This window comes from Aphelocoma coerulescens, chromosome 3 (assembly GCF_041296385.1).
Source record: "Aphelocoma coerulescens isolate FSJ_1873_10779 chromosome 3, UR_Acoe_1.0, whole genome shotgun sequence".
Lineage (NCBI taxonomy): Eukaryota > Metazoa > Chordata > Aves > Passeriformes > Corvidae > Aphelocoma > Aphelocoma coerulescens.
Genome location: NC_091016.1, coordinates 74010514 through 74034015, shown reverse-complemented (window position 1 = coordinate 74034015; position 23502 = coordinate 74010514).

Sequence of the window (23502 nt, the reverse complement as noted above, 5' to 3'; positions counted from 1 at the left end):
CAAGTTAATCCATCAAAAAAATTCAAAGTATTTCCCAGTTCTAGTAATATTCTTGAGTCTTGATAATACTATTTCATTCTTTTATCTTGTGGATGAATGAATTAACTCTGTATAAAAATTTCAAGTTTTGAAATATGTGCAAGAGAATCCCCAGATAACTGCGGTAAGAAGAAATATTGTGATGTAAGGAAAAGTTGTGGAAGACAGGTAATCCAAGAACAATGATATTTGAAATTATAAAGATGAAACAGAGATACTGTGTCATTGGGGAGAGGTTTTCTTTGCAGTCTTATTAGTCCCACACTTTGCTTCCTGCTATCTGAATAAGGTGGAAATCACAGAACTGATAGGTTGTCCTGCTCTTAGTTTAATTTCATAAAAATGCCTTTAAAAAAAAAAACAAACCCAAACATATAATGGAGTTCTATAGTGAAGCCCTTAAACATGATAGAAAACTTATTGTCCCACTGTCCCATTAATCAACGGTCACAGGTAGTATCTAGTATTTACAAAATTGAGCATCTTATAGAAATGTTAGAGTTCTGAAACCTCTGTAGAAAATTATAGGGATATTATTTTTTATGAACTTCCAAAAGATGGAGTTTTACTCTCCCATGTACAGACTGCATGAGTCATAGGGCTTTTAATTAATTATTGAAGTTCTTTCTTCAGAATTTGCTTTTCCTCTAGTATCTTATTGTATACTGGCTACCATGACATTTTTCCATAATGTACAGTAAGGATGCAAATTGTATTTCCTAGTCTCAAATTGCCAGTTTAAATTAAGTTGTAACTATGTGCCAGCCAACAGCTATTTCTGTTTTATCTATCAAATCACCTGTCTAAGGTCCCATTCAGCAACCACTTCCCTCAACTTGTTTTACATAAGCTGTGGAAAAGCTATCAGACACTGAAGTGTGATTTTTGCTGCTGCATTTTTGACCTCAACTAGTTAGTTGGATGCACCACACCTGTTCTGACAGAGTATTCAAAGTATTCCAAATGGAGCAAAGAGCTCACAGACTTCAGTAATGTAGCTAGCAATTATCCATTAGATGGTGCAAACACGTATTTTGTAGTGAAGAGAGGTTTCCTGTGCTATTTCTTGCAAACATTTTTGATCTAAATAAAGCCAGTAATTGATGGCTTTCTGATCAACTTGTGCCATCAAACTCAAGGCAAGAGCTTTTACTGAAACTTGATGAGCTGTTCCTGACTACACCTTGAATCTGGGGAGAAAGGAATGCAAATTCTCCCATGCAAATGGTGAGGGAACTGTCTGACTCACATTATGCTCCCAGTGAGTTGTACAGGGTCTCAGTGTGATGATGGTCAGACACACAGTTGTGACAATATATACATATATATATAATATATTTATAAACTAACGTTGCAATGTCCTGCACCTGGGTCAGAGTAATTCCAAGCAGCAAGACAGGGTCGAGACTGAAGGGTTTGGGAGCAGCCCTGAATAGAAGGACTTAAGGTTACTGGTGGGTGAGAGGCTGGACATGACCCAGTAAAGTGCCCTGGCAGCCAAGAAAGCCAATGGTGTCCTGGGCTGCATCCAAAACAGTGTGGCCAGCAGGGCAAGGGAGGGGATTCTGCCCCTCTACTTCACTCTGGTGTGACCCTACCCAGAGTTCTGTGTCCAGCTCTGGGGTCCTCAATGTAAGAAGGATGTGGACCTGCTGGAGCAAGTCCAGAGGATGTCCATGAAGATGCTCAGAGGACTGGAGCATGTGTTTGGGAACAGGCTGAGAAAGTTGGGGCTGTTCAGCCTGGAGAAGAGAAGGCTCTGAGCAGACCTGATTGTGGTCTTTCAATAGTTAAAGGGAACTTATAACAAAGAGGGAGAGATTTTGCCAAAGCCTGGAGTGCCAGGAAAAGGCACAACAGTTTTAAGCTCTTGTATTTACCCTATAACTGACAGTCTCCAGGGGACAAGGTGGTTTTGCACAAGGTTTATACAACCTCAGATGCATCAAAGAGCAGGACTGTCTTTCTGATGCTTGAGGATTTGCAGCTTCATTATCTTTGTTCTATCTCACCTAAGTACAAACTTGACTAGTTGCAATAGAATAATTCTGTTTAGAGTGATGTAGATGAAGTTTTGAGGCGTTGACCTACACACCATTGAGTCTACACTTTGAGTATACATTATGTGGAGAGGTATTCCCCTGAGAAGTACTAAAATGACCTCTTTAGGATTGTACCAATTTTTTTTCCTTGTGTTATACAACTGGAAAAGCTGAAAGGACAAAGTGATCACTCTCAAGTGTTAATTATGAACATCTTAATTGAATCTCCATTAATTTGTCTCTGTACTCACCATCTAATTCTCCAGGTTAGAATCTCCTGGCATATGTAAAATATGCACAGCAGAAGAAACTTCTGCAGAAATTTGCAGATAAATCAGGAGGTAAAGGTTGCATTAAGCTTTTCAATTAAAACAGACATAAATTTCTCTATTTCACACTTTAATGATCAAATGTAATCTTCAAAGGTTCTAATAGTTGTTAAATTTTTCTAGAACATTTATAAGCTAAAACAAACTGTTCCATTAGTAGCAGAACTAATGAAACTTGCTTTCCTATTGTCACCAGTCCTTGCACACCAGCCCACACCTTGTATATTTTGTCATGAAACCACCACAGCAAGAATGTAGCTTGTCTGGAGCTATGCACCTGCTTAAAGGATAAAGGATTTCTGTTTTTCTTCCTGTATGTTGCCTCCTGCCTCTTGGAAAAGACTTGGACTGAGCTCTTTCTGATTTTTCATTACTAAGGGGATAAATAGTGTCTTTCTTCTCCCTAGAATTAAATTTCTAATGGGGTGGAGGAATAATTTAATATCCTTAAAAACTTGTCTACTTTCAAATGTGAATGAAATAAACCCATTGAGGGGACAGTGAAAGTATAACCACTTGATTTTTATTTTTTTAAGAAAGCTCATTAAATTTGATATGGTCTTTAAAAACTTGAGTTGGAACCTGGTTTTGAAATGCAGCTTTAGGGACATCGCTTTACTTTAAATATGGTCTAAGAATTCCTAAGGTAAAATTCTAGCTTGTGAAACTTGGTATAATTTTTCTGTTCTTTATCAAGTGGAGAGAATTGGATGCCTTAGGAGGACTTTCAATTCAGATATTTTAATGTTGCTGAACATTTGCTTTGAGATGGAATTAACTCTGACTTGCTCACTTGTGACTCAAAAGGTTGCCTGTGTTGAGTGATTCAGATACTGATATTTAGTCAAACATATATATCCACAACCATTTAAGAGCTGTTGTTTGCTTTTTAAAATAACATTTAAAAAAAAAAAATTCCACTTAACCTCATCGCTGTAGGCTTGATTCAGAAAGATTTGTGTAGCAAATTTGTAGCAGTTAAGGTCAAAGCTAAGTTCTGAATTTGGGAGACATAGTTAGGGTACTGTTTGAGAACAGATCTGTGAGTGAGGGGACTTTACCACAGGTATTTTTGTAGGAAGGATTTCTTGTGCAACAAGTAGTGCTTCTGTGAGGTCTTCATGTTAGGGTTGCATGATTCTTGGCAATGATTCCTATTTCAGGTTGGTGGGGCTGCATTGATGATTAGTCTTTTTTACTAAAACCCCATAAAATCTGGTTTTGGTTACATTGAGAAACCAGAGATGCCTCTGACCTTAAAGAGTAATTTTTAATTCACAGTTCAGTTCTATTTTTTTTTATTTGAAAATACAGGATTTTAAATTAAGCGGGTCATAAAACTACAGTGATATTCCAATTTTTACAGGGATTATTCCTAATTTGAAGCAATCATATTATTTACAGATAAAGAAGATGCTAATCCTCTGCCTTCCTGCTAATGAGTGTGGTCTTCCCGAATATTAACTTAAGGGCTTCTTTTTGTCTTTTTTGCTGTGGTCACATGACTTTTTCTTTTTTGCTGTGGTCACATGACTTTTTCCTGTCCCCTATTTTGTCATGTCCCACCTTTCCACTGATGGATTTAATTATAACTGAACAGAAGCTTATTTCAGTTGCTTATAAAAATCACAAGGAAGAAGGGTTATGGTCTGAAGGAAGGGATAGGAGGGAAACTACTACACCTGGTGCCTGGCAGCACACCTGGGGAGGAGCCACAGGGATGTGGATGCTGTTGAAACTCTGGTTTCTCCAAGAAATTTATTCCTGCCTGAATCAGTGACTCTTCTAATTCAAATAACAGTTTGTGCTGCAGTAGTTACTTAAAATCAACAGTGACTGCATATGAAGTAAACTGATAAGAAAACCAAGGATTTAAAAGACAGAAAGATGAAAGAATCAGTTTTCCTGAAGCCTCTGCATGGTGAAATACAAGTGCTGGAACAATTGGCTGAAGCTTCTTGCAATTAGCTTCCAACAATTTGTAGATACACAGTGCTGTATATGCAGTTGTTATTTTCTCTGTGAATTTTTGTTTCTTGAAACAATACAGCAATTAACAGTGATAATACTCGGGGGGGGGGGGTTCTGTTTTTGTTCAAGAGAAAGCATCCTTTATTACTCTAGCAGGTGTATGAGCCATTTTGTCACAAAGTTTTCTTTGAAAAGGAATCAGCATATTCAGTTGCTTTTCAGAAGGCAAGTATGATTTGGAAGATAAAAGCAGTTACATACAAAAGACCTTCATTTACATTCGAGCATCATTGCTTGTACGAGTACGTGAAAGAAATCCTCTTTTTAATATGTATTTCAAAACTGAGGGAAGAAAAGCAATCGTACCCATGCATTTAAAATATGCTCATTAGTGTTGAGGAAGGAAGTAATTTAAAACAATGATGAAGTTTTAAATTCTCTTAAACCTCATTTGCTGATGCAATCTCTAATGACAGTGCTCAGATGGGACATGGAGATTTTAAAACTTCAATATGGATGGGATATGAAATTTTGGGTTTCTCACAAACTTCTGTCAGAGATAGATACAAATGAGATTGGAAATTTAGATCATGAGAGTGAAATGCTTGAGCAGGAGATATTCCAGACTCTGGAAGGAGAGAGATAGGAAGAGATTTTGACTTGGATGCCACTCTCAGACAAAAATATAGACTGTGATTTTAAGATTTAGGACTGTGTGTGATTAAAGAATAGGAACTGTATTTTCTTTCAGCACTTGCTAGAAGACAAAGATTTTATGTTAGGTGATGACTGTTTTTCCTTTTACTGCTGATGATGTTCTGATGTGGTAGTGAATTTTAATAGCTTGCTTTCTACCTTATCACTGAAGGAAGGAGCTACAACAGAGGTGGTGACTATCATACCACTCCAGTTGTTGACTCACCAATTCTAAGTGTTTATTTTGAAATAAAAGTCTCCTATCCTCATTAATATTCTACTTAGATATTTTAAAAGATGTCTTTCAGTGTCAGAAACTAATAGCAGTATAAGAAAACACAAAAAGTATCCCTTTTACCTTTTAAGTGTTCAGCGTTGTTAATATTGTTAGCACTGCCACTTAAGAATACACTGTGAATTCCTGGGCACAGGTTGGAAAAGGTGCCTATTTCCTTGTACTTTCCAGATGAATCAAAGTCTCACTTTCATCTGGTTTTATCCAGTATTAGCAGACTTTTAAGACATTGTGATTTTGGTTTGAATTAGCTGCTGCCACCTTACATTGTCCTCTAACTCAAAGCATTTTTTAACCCTCTTTCATTGCCATGCATATATTCAACGTCTTGATGATAATTTTAAGCCAAATTGAAAAATGATTTCTTATTTTTCAGCTTTTCCTCAAGTCAATGTGAATTTTGACATGGACCCTCAAGGTAATTGTTATCAGGTTATGTGTAAGGAAAGCTGCAGTACTATCCTGACAATATTAACAGGTAGATGAAACCTTTTAACTTTTCTTTTTACATAAACCTAGTTAATCTCTTTTATGCAGAATGTATTTATAAAGCTGACTTCTTAACCTTCTTTTCCTCTATTTGTGAGAAGAACAAGGTGTCTCATAAAATCTGGTTAAAGGAAAAAACTAGTGAAAGTACTGGCTTCAAAATGTGTAAGCATTGATATTCAGCATCTTTATTAGTATTCCTTTGCAATTCTTAATCAGTTTCTATTGAAGTAATGGAAAAATAATTTATTTCCCTAGAGGTAATCTAATATCTGTGAGCTCGCATAACTATTAACTAATAAAAAAGTGCTTGGCTGGCTAATGTAACACTATAATATGTTTATAAACACTATATGTTTGTATAGTTCAAATTCCAGTGTGATTGTCCTAATTTAAAATAAGTAAATTATTATTTTGTCATGCATTTTGTAACTGCTTTATATGAGTAAAATACTTTCATATAAAGGATGTTTGCATGTTAAATATGGTAATAATTTATCATGCTACAGAATCAACTCTTCAGATTTTATCTTTTGATTGAAAAATTTACTGCTCAACCACAAGAAGTTTAAACAGTGTTTCTCCCTTTGAAAAATGCAGAACAGGGAATTGCAGTGGTCTCTTCTTTAGCTAGAATGGATCTGTGCTTTTATGTTTCTTGGGTCACGTTTCTCTAAGTGGAAGGTTTACTGCTGGCTCCATAAGTGAAAATTAATATTATTCATCTGCTTTAAAGACAGTTTAAAAGTGTTTGTGCTATACATAAATGTGTACTCTTTATTTTTAGTGTGAAAACAAGAGAAACAATCTAATCAATTTTAAACTTCTGCATGTTGTAATTAAGGGAACAAGTCTTTCAATTAAGTGCCAAAATTTCTCGTGGTGTCTAACGTAGTAGATACAAAGTTCTGTTTTCCATACAGTATTAAAAAAAAAATTCAGTTTTACAGTTGAAACACATATGTAGTTTTTTATTTTTATTTCTGTACAGTACTATTATCATCTCCTAATGTATAATTCTTTTGAGCCTCTGCATAATAATTCAAAAACCTCTGTATATTCTAGGCCTGTGTTCAAATTGATTAATAGTTGCATCTTTGAAGAAATTTGATACCTGCACCCAACTTTTCTCTGTTCCAAAAGCTCTTAACAGAATACTAAATATGTGTAAAGCTTTTAATATTAAAAAATATTAAGGTTAAAAAACCCAAAAACCAAACCAGATCAGAAAGCATTTAAATAACAGAAACAGAAAAATTATCCAGCGTTACATCCGTTTACATGGGCATGCAACAGTTAAAATATGTAGTTCTGGGTATTTATAGCATTGCAATATTTTTCCAAACATACTTAATTTTTTGACCTGCTCCCTGGGTAGTCAAGCAGTAGAAAATTTCAGTTAAATTTAGTAATTATTGCACGCTGCATTTGTTACCAGTAGAACAAAGTAATTAAGATTTTGCTTTTATGTCACAGCTGAAAGACACCCACACTGCTGCTGAGCACATTTAACAGCAAACAACTGTGTCTGAAGCAGGCAGAAAACTTCCAGGAATGCTCATTCTCTTTGTATTGGCTCTTCATTCATCTTATTGCCTTTGCATTGCTCTACTTAATGCACTTTTTTGCACTGAGTGCTACTTAACACTGAGATTGTGAACTCAACAAAATTTATGAGAGAATACAGAAATGCACCTAAAGTAGATAAGACATAACATAGCATATTTGTACATATATAAGACAAATATTACTAAGTATTACATTTGTATATTCTATTTGTTAATGTTAATGATGTTTAACATGTTATAGAAGAGTGTTACTTTAAGACGAGTTAGTGTGTTCTGAGACTTGTGACTACAACACTGTTTTGAGGAACATTTCTGAAATGTGTGCATAGTGGGACTTTTAAAATAGCCTTAACTTAAACTGTGAAGTGGACTTGGTATGCATGTCCCATTACTTACAGTCTCTACACAATAAAAACATGGTTACATTAGTCTATTGGTTTAGACAACCAGAAATCGTCTCTGTAGAGATACAGCTTATTAGCTAAGCAGTTAAATATTTTCCACAGCTATTTTGTTTTTGTTTTTTTTCTTATTCTCAGTATTGACAAGTGGAGTCCTGAAACACATGGCACCCCCAGCTTTTTTTATGAACCTTGCGTGGATGAGTGATCTCCCGACTCCTTTTAGGTTGGATACTTAATTGCACAATCTCTAAAACATTCAAAAGACTTCCTTGTCTCAGGAAGAACCAAGTGGCACAGCTGATACTACAGGGCAGAGTATTTTCCTCTCTCCTCTCTCTTTTCCTATCTCAGTGCATCCCTGCACTGTCACAAGAGGAATTGGATAAACACTGGAATCTTCACTCTTGTTAAATGTTTCTCTTAATGTAAACTTAATTTTGCTCAGACTGGAAGCATATGTTTGCTCTTTGAAGACGTGGCAACTAAATCACTTTTTAATGTTAGTACTAAAACTCTGAAGTCAGTCAAGTGAGCTGTGTTGCACTGTCTTGAAAGCTGCTGTCACCCATTCATGAAGGTCAAGAGCTGTGTCTCTACTTTCATCAAACAGATTTTTTATGTTCACCAGGTGCTAAGTTAAGTAAAGTTCAGAAGTGTGAGTGGCAGGCACATGGGACAGACAGAGGATTTGGAGTACTGTACAGGCAAAAGTAATTTTGGATGACCTTTTGAATCTGTGTGTGTAAGCATACAACTTCATCATAAACTAGGAAAGGACTGTTCAGAAGAAGACAGTGTTAGTAGGTCTGAGATCAGGTCATCAGCCAAATCTGAAGCCCTTCAGCAGAGGGGAACATCTATTATTTTGTTTTCCTTTCTCAAGTGTTTTACTAGCAAGGACTGAGTAGTCATAAAAGTAAAAATATCTATGTCTTCGAGGGGAGTTTCAGTAATTTTAATAAACTGTCAAATATCTTGTAGAAAACTCTGTGTTGCTTTTATGACAGATAAAGCTTTTAGTGAAGCTGAGTATTTGTAAAATTTATTTTAAGAAATGCAACTTTTTCCACTTTATCTTAATAGCTGGAGCAGACTGAAACTGTTTTAAAAATAACTTACCAGGAAATAGTAACATTTATTGAATTTTACAGACTGGTATAATCTTAATCTAAACCACTCAACAGGAAAACTTTTATTTTCCGAAGTATAATGGGCAAGTACATTTAAGCAAGTACATCATTTGGTGCAAAACTCTATTGTTCCTTGAAGACTTTCACACTGGCTTTGTCTCTGCTCTTTTCAAAACTTCAGTGCTTCACTGTTAACAATGAAAAAAGTCAGACTTTCAGGAAGGGCAACTGAATAAATTTGATATTTTCATGTATACAGAAAAAGGTTCAAACATAGATCCTGAAGTTAAGCCTTAAACTCACTTTTGTAGACATCTAAACAAGGACTAGAAACATAATTGATAATGAGATTCATGGTGTGTTACATCAGATGACAGGATTCTGTCTGTTCATTCATATTTCACAGGTCACTGACTGACAGCAATTCACTGAGCTCCTTAATCAGTATTTAATAGACATGTCTGATCAAGAAGGCATAAAATATTGATGTGATAATGTTAAGAAATCAGAATTTGCCACATATTTGGTTAGCTTGTTTCAAGTCCTACCAATGTCTGATTTAAAAGATGCTTACTTTTAAATTGGAGTACTTTGGTATGTTTTTTAAGACTACATCAACACTGAAAGCTCAAAGTGCTGAGGAAATAAAGGATGATCTTTCTAAAAGTCATCCCTAGAAAAAATAGAGTTGGATATTTTGATGAGGATGGGAAATTTTGAGAGCTGGGTCTGCACAGGTGTAGAGTATCTTTGCAGAGCATAAAAACTTGATCCTAGATTCTGGCACTGAACCCCTGTACAAATACATAATCATGTTGTTTTATGAGGCAGTTTAGAAATGTTTTTATGCCGTCTTTAGAAGGGACCCCATTGGAAATGCTTTTTCTTTTAATGTAGATACACCTTTTTCAGGACAACTAAGAAATATTTTGCCCCTAGTTATAACAGGATATTGCATGTCCTGATGTTTTTACCCAGTGCTAAAAAACTGGGGCAGATTCTCAGTTAGATCAAGGGCAACCTTACCAAAATTATTGAGACTGTCTGATCTCCCAAAGAATTAGCTATTTGATTTGAAAATCTGACTGAGTGTCTAACCTAAAGATGTTGGGTATTTGCTTCTTTTCAGACTTCCATTTTTATCAGATTATGATTTTTTCCTATCATGTCTTTTAAATGATTGAGAAGCTCTGGGGAAAAAACCAACCAAACACCAAACCAAATAACTCAATACTGTTTACAGTGCTGCTTTGCTGATTGTTATCAACATTTTGACAACATGAGTAATATATTAGAAAATGTTTAGGTAATAACAAAGGGAATATTATAAGAAAACAAGAAAAAATGTCTGCTAGTTCACTAGTTGGAAAGGACTTTTTAACTTACTTCAAATAATAGAAAAGTTTAATCTACAAATTACAAAAACCAAGATACTGACTATTGGTCAGGTTCATTACATTACTTAATTTGTTCTGATTTAATGACAGATTTTTGAGTCTCAGATGTTAGACAACTACATCTCCTGTTTTCATTGTAAAGGAACAGAATGTTCTTGTGTACTCAAGGTATAAATTTGCCATTTGTATAGCATAGGTTAAGCAGTTTCCTGGTTTTGAGGGTTCCATAAATCATTTAAACCAAGGTACTGGTGAGCCAGTGTCCTTACGTGATTGTTTTAAAGCTACTGCCTATTGCTAGCTGTAATCTTTCCATTACACTGGGAACTAAAGAAGCTTGTTTAAAGAATGCTTACTGCTATCTTTTACCACAGAGAATACTAATTTGCCATTGGAAAAAAAAGATTAAAAACTACAGTGATTTGTCACCATCTTGGGATTTGCAGTTAAATTAAGTTTTGTGAGAAGAGAAAGGGATTTGGGGATAACTTTGGAAGACATGTAAGAGCATTAAATGGAACCTAAAGCAATCAACGGTGGAAGTTATATATGAGACTTATTGGTCACTATAAAGTAGGATGAGGATAATCTGTTATTTTCACATGTAGCATCAGGAGTTATTAATAATGAAATGGTGACTTATCTCCCCAAAGATGCATCAGTGAAAGAAATTGTCTTAAAAAACAGCCTGAGACATTTTACTAGCTGAAGGCCTAAGAGCAATCCTTTCCTAGGGAAAGCTGTTTATTTGCTAGCTGAGGGATTTCAGACAAAGGAGGAATGTATGTCTTTGCACTAGTTTCCCTGGCCAGCTACAGCTTTGCTGAGAGGTTACAGAGGGGCCCTTGTCAGCATTTTGTCTAGACTTCTTTATCCAGTTCTGCTGCTTGACAGAGGCTTAGAGATGAGGAGGTCTCTATTCTCAGGTTTTGCAGTTCTTAGATACCATTTCAGGAGGTATTTTAATGTTTTCTATTACTCTTCTGAATAAGACAGGTAAAAACTTAATCCACTTTTGATGATTATAGTTTTCAAAGTTTCAACCAAAGGCAACAATCAAGATACTTTTAGTACCATTTTGGAAATTTTAAAATTTTACTCTTGCATTTCCCATCCTTGAATCTTTACTGAAAATGTGATTTGGTCTTTAACACACCTTTACCTAAAAAGCTAGTTATGTGTAAGAAATTTGTCCTGTTACTCAGATAACTAATTGCTTAGATCAAGGCAGTTGGCCTGAAGGAATTTTTGTCTGTGGCTTGTGTTTTTCTTTTTCCTGCTGAATTTTTTAGTTTTCCTCTTGCTAGCTTACTTTATATTAAATTAAGTGGGGCTCTTATGCTTCTTTCTGTCTCTACTTTGTTTCTCTCAATGTTCATCAGTTTCATCAGAAGATGTTCAAAGAATCTTCTGCATCTTTTTCAGGTTTCCTGAGCCACTTTCAAATTAATTAGGCAGTGTAATTTCTCCTTGTGTATCTCAACACCTGATTCTTATTTTGAAATTTTTACATGGGCTGTGTAATACCTTTGAATAAAAGCATAGAACAATTTTAGGTTGGAAATATCAGGACAGGTTGTCTAGGAAAGGAAATAGGGCTTGCTGACATCTTACTTGTCTTTTTCTCCTAGAATGCTTTTCTTTTTGATGTAGCCCTAAGATATGATTGATGTTGGTTAGCTGAAATGCCTTAAATCATCTGCCTCATTTAAATGCCATACTCTGGAAATACTGACATCCAAAAGACAGAGCTTTTTTGACCTGAAAGCTAAAGCATAATATTTTATTTGTTGGCCCAATAAAAGGTATTGCATTATCTACCTTGTCAGTAGACACTGCTGTTCATAGTGCTTGGCCCTTATCCTAGCCCACATAAAATGCTCTTGATAAATTACTTATGAAAAGGCTGGATAGACAACAGGCACAGTGACAGCAGCATATTTCTCCTCCCTGTCTCGTTCAAACAGGAGAGATGGTATGTTTTGTTTCTTCCAGTATGGGATGTTTCAGGATGATTACTGTAATTGAATCTGGTAGCAGACGCATTTGTGGCTTTGCAGATGTTGTAAAATAGCGCTTAATTTTTCTGTCTTGAGTCTCTTGCAAGCGCCCCCCACCTCTTCCCATCCAGAGGAATACCAGCTGAGGTAATAGCTTTTATGTTTGTGAAGGAGTTAGTCCTCAAAGTGCACAACAGACCAGCTTTTTTATGTGTTCATTGGCTTCACACAGAATGTCAAGACAAAGCTGGGGATTCAGCACTGTCCAGACTGTGTTCTCATTCCTTGATACCTGGAGTTTCAAGGTGAAGATCTTGTCCCAAAAGTTGGCTCAGGTAAAACAGGGATTTCTACAGGAGCACAGAGGAGGAAGAAAGAGCTCACTGTCTCTGGCCCAGTGCAGTTCAGGAATATTCTGAACTGGTCATGAGCAGGGCTTAAAGTTCATGCACCACTCACTGAGGAAAACCCAAATCTGGGGCCCACTAAAATAAAACATTCTGTAGCCATTCCTCTGGAAAGTGAGTGAAAGATTGGACACTGTTTAGGCAGCCAATGGTTTATAAATTCAGAGACTGTGAAAAATGCTTGGATGCTACAATGAACTGCATTTTTACAGGTCCATGGAAGAGACGTCATTTCAGTATAGGCTATGCAGATTTGAACTGATACATGGAACTACTCTATCCTCATCCCTAAAGATTTACACCCTAACCAGCAAAATCTGAGGGCATAGGATGATATGAAAAAAAACAACAACCTGTTAGCTGCTAAGAAACCATGCACTTCAATAGGTTACAAAGAATAGAATCATTTAGGTTGGAAAAGACCTTTAAGATTGGGTCCAGCTGTTAATCCAGAACTCCCAAGTCTACCACTAAACCATGTCCCTAAGTGCCACATCTACACATTTTTTAAATACATCAAGGAGTGGTGACTCCACCACTTCCCTGGGTAGCTTGATAACCCTTTTGGTGTAGAAATTTTTCTTAATATCCAACCTAAACCTCGGCGTTCCCACTGGAGCTCTGTCTGGACAGCTGGATCAGTCATGGTGGGTGCAGAGCTTGGAGAGGCAGTGGCTTTCTGCTGAGTGGATGCTATTGCTCACTGATTGAGCTGTCTAGGCTTCAGTGCCTTTCCTGTGCCCCTTTCTGCTCAAGCTGTCATTCCATGCCCTTGCTGACACACCAAACCGTGTCTATGGGTACTCCCCAAGGACTTCTTTTATAGGGTTGGAGTGCTTGGTTGACATGGTTTCTGGCCTCCCCCAGGCCTCATTTGCCACTGTGGCACAAGCTGTGGTCTTCTGGCAGGTGTCTCTTTTCCCCTGAGGTTCCCCTAGATCAGGAAACACCCATGTGCACCACACTAGAGCTCCCCACTGCAGCACCTGAGAACAAATCTCACAGGGAAAAAACAAATCTACCTCCTTAAATCCCTAAGGTTTTTAAATTTGCGTATGGATGATGTTTTTCAGAAGGTATTAGTATTACAGGTGAAATATTGTTGACCTCTTCTGTGGCTTTTTGTCGTTCATTTGTTTGGGTTTTTGCTGACGATATTTTTGTTTCTTTCCCCCCCTCTACATATTATAATTAAACAAATGAAAAGGATGCAGAACTTTAAAACTCACCCTGCACTCACAGAAACTGTCTGAACATGCATGAAGTTGTGGGCCTCCTTGGGTTGGAAATGCAAAAACTCTTTTAGTACACAATGTGTTGATTTAAATGACATGAGACAGCCTTTAAAATAAGGCAGGTGCTGTATAAATGATTCTTACGTCCTGAAGTTCAGTATTGAGTTTTAGTAAGAAGTTTTTATTAAGGATCTTAGGGATGAAAGAAATGGGAATTAATTAAAATACTACTAAGAAAACATGACAGAGTGAGTTCATATAATAATGATGGGAAATAATCTGATTGGGTCCTGCAGAAACCTTGATGTGCCTTCAAAGAATCTCTGATCTAATTCAGTGTTGTAGGTTGGAAAGTCATGAACATTAAAAGGAGAGTACCTGTAATCTATGGGTATAAATGGGATACCATTTGAATACAAAAGAAAGGTTGTGACTTTCCTTTTATCTTCTCTTTCAGGCCTTTCTCAATTACTGTGCAAGAATGCAGAATGAATTAGAACACAGTCATTTATATTTCATTTGATTGTAGAGAGTACGTTTTGTGCTAAAGCCTTGGACTTACCTCTTAAAGTGGAATATAACTTCAGAACTACTGTACAGAAAAACCAAGCCCGTAGTAGGTAAATATTAGAAAATACTCATCTGCTCATGTTTTATTTCTTCAATCCAACTAGCCATTCATCTGTTTTCCACCTCTTGCAAATTTGGGGGAGAGTTTCAGATCATTTTTACTCAGAGAAGTAAAATATTAGCTATTACTCTTCTTTGGTGCAAGAAATGTTCTAGGGAGAATTTCAGTATGTATTTTAACAGACCAAAATCTTAGCGAGGAATGTTTATTGCAGAAAGTTCTGTCAAAAGAAAAGTCCTTTAACTGCACTACATAAAATGCCTCTTTCTGGTAAGATGTTGGGAAATATTTATTTTTTACAAAAATACATACAGTCATCTACCATGTCACATAACAAGTATGGTTTGTTTTTTTCCCTCAAAACTTTCAAATGCCTCTTTTATTTTTCCTGGAAATTATACATTTGCACTTATCTGAAAGATGTTGACGTTACTTTAGTACCGTAACTCTCTTACAAGGCAGAAGTGTTAGCCTTCTGTTGTGGGCAGGAGAAGTGGGCTACAGTGTAGCTATAAAGTGTCAGTAACTTCTATAAACTGAGTCACTGCAGTGTCACCATGATGCAAGATTGATGAATATATTCTTTTATTTTCATCTGTTGTGCCTATTCTCAAATACAGACCATATTGTCCTCAGGGATCACAGAGATGGATGTATCAGTGGTAAGGTTTTTCATCTCATAAGTGGCAGATGAAATTTTGAAAAATATGTATCAGTGGGTCATTTTGCTTCACTGTGAAGGTGGAAAGGAAGAAGATGATATTTTTATCCTTTAGAACAACCAAACAAGATGTTTGGCATATCAGGAATCCTATGACTAATTAAAACCAGTGATCATTTATGTAGAAGTTTTCTTTTCATGAAAGAAAGACAATTTTGAAAAATGAAAAGAAAAAGAACAAAGCTAGGAGCATAGTCCAACCTTTCTGATGCCTGAGTAGGAATAAGAGGTGTGTAAAATAAGTGCTCTTTTAAAGGGCAATTCTGTTAGTGTTTGGATTTAAAAAAGGATTTCAGTTTGGACAATGATTACAATTTTATGCTATTATGCTTAACAATTTCATGCTGAAAGTCTCATCTTATAAGCTCATGTATTTATAAAAAAAATTAAAAAAAACCAAAACCAGGTTACTTCTGCAAAATGCTTCTGAGGATGGGTTGTGGTAGGTTATCAGTCCACTGTGAACTATTGGTTCTCTCCTGTGCTAGAACAGACATGGCCTGTGGGTGCAAGAGCAGGGATCTATCAATGAAGAAGTTAAATGTCCACAATGGATCACACTGAAAATTCGGTTTAAAAAAGAAATCAGAAAATTTTAGCTCTTAGAGAAAGAGGGGGAAAAAAAAAAGAGAAACTCAGCAATAAGAGAAAAAAATCCTTAAAGTTTTCCACTTTAGTGAGGGATCTAAGAAACCCAGTCAATTCAGTGTTTATTCTAATTTGAAGCAACTGAAAAGATAAATCAATTCCCATACAGAGGTACTTAGAAATTGGGATTTCTGAAAGCAAGTAGCTTATTAAAGTAGCAGAAAAATGTAAACTACTAAAGAAAGGCAGAGTCTAAGCAGCAGTATTTCCATAACAAGGAATACACTGCTGCTTTTCAGTTTTCTTAAGGCAGGCAATTAGATATGGCCATCAAGAAGCATGACAACCCTTTAATGCTCCAGCCTTATGTTAGGATTTATAGATCAAATAGAGCAAGGTTGGACAGTTGAGAGAGGTGTGTGGCCTGCATTTTGGTCAAGTACTTGATCACAAATCACTTGTTTAGCCTGAAGATTTGTGGCTTTTCTGTAAAAGCTGTTTTCTTACTGGTGCTTCAATCTATACTGCCAGTGTCCCTTAATCCTCAATTTACCTACAGCTAGGCTTGTTCAGAGAATTTATGTTGTCCTTTTAGGAATGCTTGAACACTTACATTGTAATTCCCTCAAAATAATCCATCTATCTCATTGGCAGTTTTGAAGGTAAGAGTGTATTCTGTGTACCGCTAGATGAAGTTGGGATGGTTTGGGATCAAGTTGCATGGCTCTTTGACTATGGGGTGGTTTGGGTTTTGGGGCAGAAACAAGGAACAGCCCTCACAGAGCAGTAAGGAGACAAGTAAAGAGTTTCCTGGATGTCCAGAACCAGTGCATTTTCCCTTAGAAAATGCTTGCTGTCAAGGTGTTTGATGTCATATCCGCTATTTGGATCTCAGCTAGCAGTAAGTAGATCTTTTCTTACTATACCTGCTTGTTGGCCACATGAGTCATAGTCCATCTCTTTGCTGGCAACGTGGAATAGAATGGCAGCTTTGTGGATGGTGATCCATAGGTAATCACTAAGCAGAGCACATGGACTGACAAGCAATGCTAACACAGATTTGTCCTCATATGCCACATTTTGTCCTTACGGATGATAAAGTCTGTTTGCCAGTGACTAAACAGGACAAAACCATATGCTTTGATTGATGTATTTATTACTCAGTTGCAACTATAAAATTGCAGACAAAGTTTTCTGTGGAAGTGGGTTTGTTTTATACCTGGTATTGAGGGTTTCAACTTAGCAAGGACATTTTTGTACACAGTTGGTGTGTGTCTGGCCATTGATGGAGTCATTGTGGGCCTGGTAGGTCACAGATTTAGAGACAGTCAAAAGTCTATTATCATTTAATTTCATCTAGCATGGTCTCTATCATCATTTAATTTAGCTTCCAAATGAGGAGATTTGGCTAGTTTTCATTCCAAGGTGAAAATCTTTTAACTACACTTCAAGCAGAAGAAAGTTGCTCACTTTGTTTCTGACAGAAAATCCATCAGGGGAGAATGATTTTTGAAGTGGTGAGAACCAAACAGTCTGTGCCATCTTTACTCACCCTAGTAAGATTAATTTCTTGCAGATCTGTATGTTACACATCCCCAGGTGGAATACCAGTTCCAAAGGAAACCAGAAGCAATGAGTAAATCAGCTTCACTTCCTTGCAATGTTAGCAACATTTGGGTTTATGGCGCCCTTGTTAGCTACATCAGAAATGCCACATAAGTCTGAAGTCATGACATTACTTCCCCTAAAAACTGGAGAAAATCATTTGCTTTTGTAATGAAATATAATTTGTGGTGTGGGCTGTGCTTTCTAGATGTGGCCTAAAACAACTTTCATAGCACATAAAGTGTCTGTTTAGTGAGTGCAAGGGAACTAGAGGCCAAATGCATTACATCTTTTCAGCTGAATTCACTTTGTGATTCTAGAATGGAGGCTAGGCTTCTACTAACAAAGCTTGTCGTGAAGCTAAGAACAGACAAGATAAGCCCTTTGCTCTTTTTGCTACTCATTTTTGGGACTGAAATGTGAAGTCTGAACTTTTACAAAGGTGCAGAACAGCACTTCAGGATTTTTTGAATAGTCTATTCTTCTTAATGGGCTTTTAAAATACCTGTTTTGGGTGTTTTTCAAGTTGCAGCCTCTTTCAGCTTTTATCTAGCACTTCTGCTTTTACTCCACTCCTCCACTGTGATAGCCAGAGACTCTATATATCTGTGTTTCAAGGAATGGCAGACGAAATATCTGTTTTTCTTTTTTTTCTTTTTACCTAAGGCTTCACATTTTTTGTTAGAGTACCATGGCATTTACTTGTTTGTGTATCTTCACATTTCTTATTGCTAAAACCACTGTTCAAATTTAATCCTCATTTTGCACTCTTAGTAGCAGAGCCACATATGGGTTACTTTTTTTAATTGCCAGATATTTTGATGAAGCACTGACCACTTTTTCAAGAGAGCGTTGTCTCTGCTCAGGTTTAATATTCCATTCATCCTGATGGGAGTTTTCTCATCTCTTCTTGAAGGAAAAATGGAGTTATAGGAAAGAGACAATATCCTCTGCAACTGTAAATCATTGTAGGATTGATTTTGGAGGGAGGAGGAGATGGGGAGACAATGGTATAACGGTATTAGAGGTAAGACATTTGGCCATAAAAGGCAGACAAAATGGGAATTCTTTGCAGTGCAGTCTCATATATTGCTTCTTTCAGGAAAGATCTTTCTCACACAAAGGTGGCATCTGTAAGGGTTTGTACATGTCCAGCCTGCAGGTACTGCAGTGGGTGAGGAAACTGTGGCAGGAGTTGCACTTAGACCTGTTTGCCACCTAAATTCTGCCCACAAATGTGCCCCTGAGGGGACAGTGAGAGCTCAATGCATTAGAAAATGCCACTGAGTTGAATTAAATTCAGGAAAGGGTGATTTTCTCATCAAATTGTGCCAACCTGTACAGAAAGGCATCAGTATTCAGCCTGAGCTGATAACAGGTTTAAAAGATGTAGTATAATCAGCACTGCCAGGAGACAGCATAGACACATCATTCCTTGTGTGCTGCTGTAGAATAGAAATTACATTGTCCCAAAAGGCTCTGTTGAAATAGAACTTTGTGCTTTCTGCTTTATGAAAAATTTTGATACTTGGAGATCAGTGGACCAAAAGTTTCTTCTTTCTTATTTAATTTTTTGTACTTATCTGAGGAAGTAGAAATTTTAGTATAGCAATATTTGCTAAAAGGAGCTCTTGAACGTGTCCTCATACTCTAATGCCTGCAGCAGGACACAACAACTTAAACAGCCTCAGGGAAGGCTTTTAAATGGACTCCAGGATACCCAGTAGGCTCTGTTTTGAGGGTTTCTCTTGATTTTACTGAAGCTAAAGAAAGGAAAGTAAAAATTTAAAGGAAATACTTTCCTAGTATAGGTCTTTGAGAGGACCTTACATATGTGTCACTCTCCAGTCTCTGCTGAATGGATAGCGAGGGGATCAATACTGTCAGTTGGGATGCATGCAGAAATAAATAAATAAAAAAATGTGGAAGAGAAACAGTTTTATATACTTTAGTTAGAGGATCACAAAAGTTACAGAATCACATGAGGTATGTAGAAATCTGCACTGTTTCTTGGAAGAAGCATTGGCTGGGCCCTTTTTTCATTAGGTCCATTTATACTTCTGGTTAGGTTTTAAGAGTACAATAATCTAACATTTGAAAGCCACAGTCACCTCTAAATGCTGTGTTATTGTGAAATATCACTTTTGCATAAGTTGATGTGAGAATTGCTGAAAAGTTGGGAAATGCCTCAGCTATGAAATTTGGATCCTTAAATGGTGATTCATAAATTTTTGAAGTGTCTGGGAGTCTTTTATAGTTTTGCATAGAATCAGCTCTTGTAATGAGATAACCATGAAGCCATAATTATTCTTCACTGTTATTAAAAAATAAATCAGAACTTAACAATAGTGGAAAAGGGTATGATTTCTCATTCTACCGAAAATACAAAAAATGTATAGAAACTTTGCCTTGCAACTTCTGTTAGAATTGAGGAGGGTGGAAATTTTTTTAATTTTTGATACCTTTATCCATCCATGAATTGTAATGGTTTCTGCTTGCACTGATCACGAGTCGTTACTTCTATTCACAGAAATGTAATCTTTCTACATATTTGCTAAAGAACAATTTGATTCTGAGTAAGGATAAGGAGGGCTGAGAAAATGAGTGTCAGTTATGTTGACAGAAAATAAGGGACAACTTGTAAATGAACGGTCCCCAAAGCATGACATCAGTTCTTACAGGGACAGGGAAAGAAATATGAACAGTTCCTTGTTTTCCTCATCTGCCTTTTTTAGTTGTCTGTGTTAGTTTTGCATCAATTTATCAGCAATGGCATTCTGTAAGAAGTGTCTCACTGCCTATCAAAGAAAGCTATTGCTCAAGACCACAGTGCCAGGCAAAATGGACATATTCTATTTCCCTCCTTTCTCAAAGTGATGCCTTGAGAGGCCTCCTAGAAACAGAGACTAGACAGGAGTAAGGGAATAAGAGGGATTTATTTGAAAGGCCTTCACAGGTACACCCTGGGGAAGCCTGAAGCCATTCTCAACATGGACCCCAAGATGGACCCCAGGTCACGAGTTCTTCACTCTTTTATAGGTTTGGTTCATTTGCATAGCAGGGTTAATTCTCCAATTAAAGCTTCAGTTTTCCCCTCAGCTTGCCCCCCCTTAGCGGCTCTTGGGTTTATACTTCTGGCCTAGGACAGTCTTGGTGTCCTTGGAAAGCAGGGCTGGAGAGGCTTTGTTATGTCTACCCAGCATGAGAGAGCAGAAATCAACAGGCTACAAGAAGCTTCAGAGTCACACACCAAGGAGCACAGAATTTGAAAAATATAAAGGTTAAAACCTAAGGCATCAAAAGTATGAACTTCTGATGGTGGCTGTTACTTTCTTAAAAGGGATTATATTTCTGATATTTCTGGGAGCCCAGAGGATGATCCTACATACCTCAAAGAGGCTCAGACACCAAGTCACTCTCTATGAGTTGAAGAGCGATCAATTCTTGATCAACAAGAATCACATGTCAGTTTTCCCTGATGCAATGAACACACACAAAATTGACACCTGCTCACAAAGTCTCCCTTCTTTCTCACAGCTGCTATTAGATTACCAGGCATCCTCAAGGAAAAATGGACTATTTTATGCCATATCATGGCGTGTTAGAAAACTTAGCTAGGATGGCATTTAAAAGCCTGGAATGAATTAATCATCTGGGACCTTCAGAAATCCAACTGCTGGCAGAGATGACCTTGTCCCAGGTGCAGGTATGGCATGTTAATGTCTGGTTCAGAGCTTAGGACTGAATTAGAGCTAATCATTGCAGACAGCTTTGCAGTATAGAGAGAACAAAAAGTGACATACAAATAGAGTAAAAGAGAATTGTGCTAAGTAAGGAAGGAATGGATGACTGGCTGGGTTTCTTTATTATTACCTTGTAATGAAAAATTTGAGTTTGTTACTGACCTGCTGCTAAAGCCAGTACCATTAAAGTGGAACTGGAATGTTAATAGCATAAGTATTTCTTTCTGATGCTTCCATCTTAATGCACCTTTAATTAAATCTTTTGGAACTGCTGCTTTTCTTTTCTTGGAAAGGTGAAAAAATGTTGGCAATAATCCATTGTTAATTTAGGGATATCATTTTTGTAACTATCAATGCAATTAGTAAAGGTTGCTTGGACATTCTGAAGCAAAATTAAATGTTTGAGCTTTGCTGTGCACTCTGTAATCTTTTTACATGTGTACCTCTTAGCATGCTGCTAAAACAGCAAGGAGATAACAGTAAGATGATTGTTCTTTTTTGTAATTTTCTCAGTGCTTTCCCCATAGCAAGTACTGCTGAGCATGTGAAAGATATGCCACCAAATCTTCCCTTTTACATAAATATAAAGGTGGAAGAACAATAAGTGTGTTATCGATGCTGTTAAGTAGATGAGAAAATTACCCTGAATTCATCAGAGGCCAGTGTGACCTTAGAATGAACTGCAAGTGGCTGAAAGCTCAGTTCTGGCAGTAGGTACTGAAAGCATGGCTGGCTGGCTGATACACCTCAGCCTCTCACCAGTGCCCATTCACTTGCCTGTAACTTGCAGTCACAGCTCAGGTAATGGTGATAGAAGGGTACTGAGCTTGGGCACAGGCTGCTCCAGAGCATGTACATCCCACTCATTTGCTACTTGCATAGGAACAGTGGGGAAAGCAGAATTAAAAAGGAAGGAATCTAAACCTTCTGAATTTTCTTTTTCTAAGGCGGAAGAAGAAACGTAGTGCTTAATGGATGATGGTAGACTCCTTATGAGGTCTAAAAGAAGAGCCTGTCTGTTTCTAATACAGAATATAACTGGGGAAGTTTATCTACTGCTCTGATATCCATGGAAAAAGAGAAAATTTGCTGGGAATATTGCTGAGGCAAAAGGAGTTCTGTTCTCATTAAAATTCCCACCATGCTGGTATATAGCTCAATTTGCTTAAACTTTTAAGTCTTATTTCAATACCTGACATGATGCATCAACTGGGAAAGAATCCTCCTGAACTGCAATCACTGGCCTATGGCAATGGATGGTGGTAATGGCTCCCCTGAGGCTGTTTGTAGACAGCATTCAGGTCTGCCATGGTGAACCCAGTAATGCTTTACTTAAGACAGAAGAGTCCGCACCAGTAAAATACCTTTAAAACAGAATAACTGGTGTCCAATGAGACAACATTTGTAAGATACTTCTCTTTTTTCCAGACCAGTGTGGTTGGGTTGACCCCAGCTGGATACCAAGTGACCAGCAAAACTTCTTTAAAACTCCTCCCCTCAGCTGGACAGGGGAGAGGAAATATAACGAAAACCTTTTGGGTCAATAAAAGGACAGGATGCTTTGCTGAGTGTTTTGCAAAACAGAAATACCAATGGCACATCTCCTTTCCAGGTACTTTTTTGGTCAGGGACATCAAATGTTGCTGAAAGCCATTTGTGGTAGCCTGTTCAGCCTTCTCCTTAGTATTTGTACTGGCAGTTTCTGTTGCCACTTCAAAAAATTTCAGGACATGGGACAGAATGTATGAAGAATTCCTTGAAATACGGTAGCAATCTCATGGTTTGTGTTTATGAAAAAGTTAGTCACAAAAAGAATGGGCTGCTTACAAAGACCAAGGGACTTAGCTGTACTTTATCACTGTAGCAAAACATTCGACTCTGCCATGTAGTAAAGGCCAATGTTGGCACGTTTTTGTTTTATTTAATCCCAATGACAATTTCACTAAGATTGTATTATTTGCAAATCCTACCTCAAAAGTTTCATCTGTGAATAGAGAAAGCAGTGCTAAGACTCACTAAATCTTTCTCAAAAAAAAAGGTCAATTGATGAATTTAGGCTAGATGTGATGGATAAGTTAATATGTAGCAGTCATTAACTGCTCATGGGCTGGGAAAGTTTTTATCTTTGGCAATCTATATTTTTCCATGAAAAAATAAAAGATAATAAATGCATGCTTTGTACTGATAGATTCTCTTAGTGAATCACAGCTAT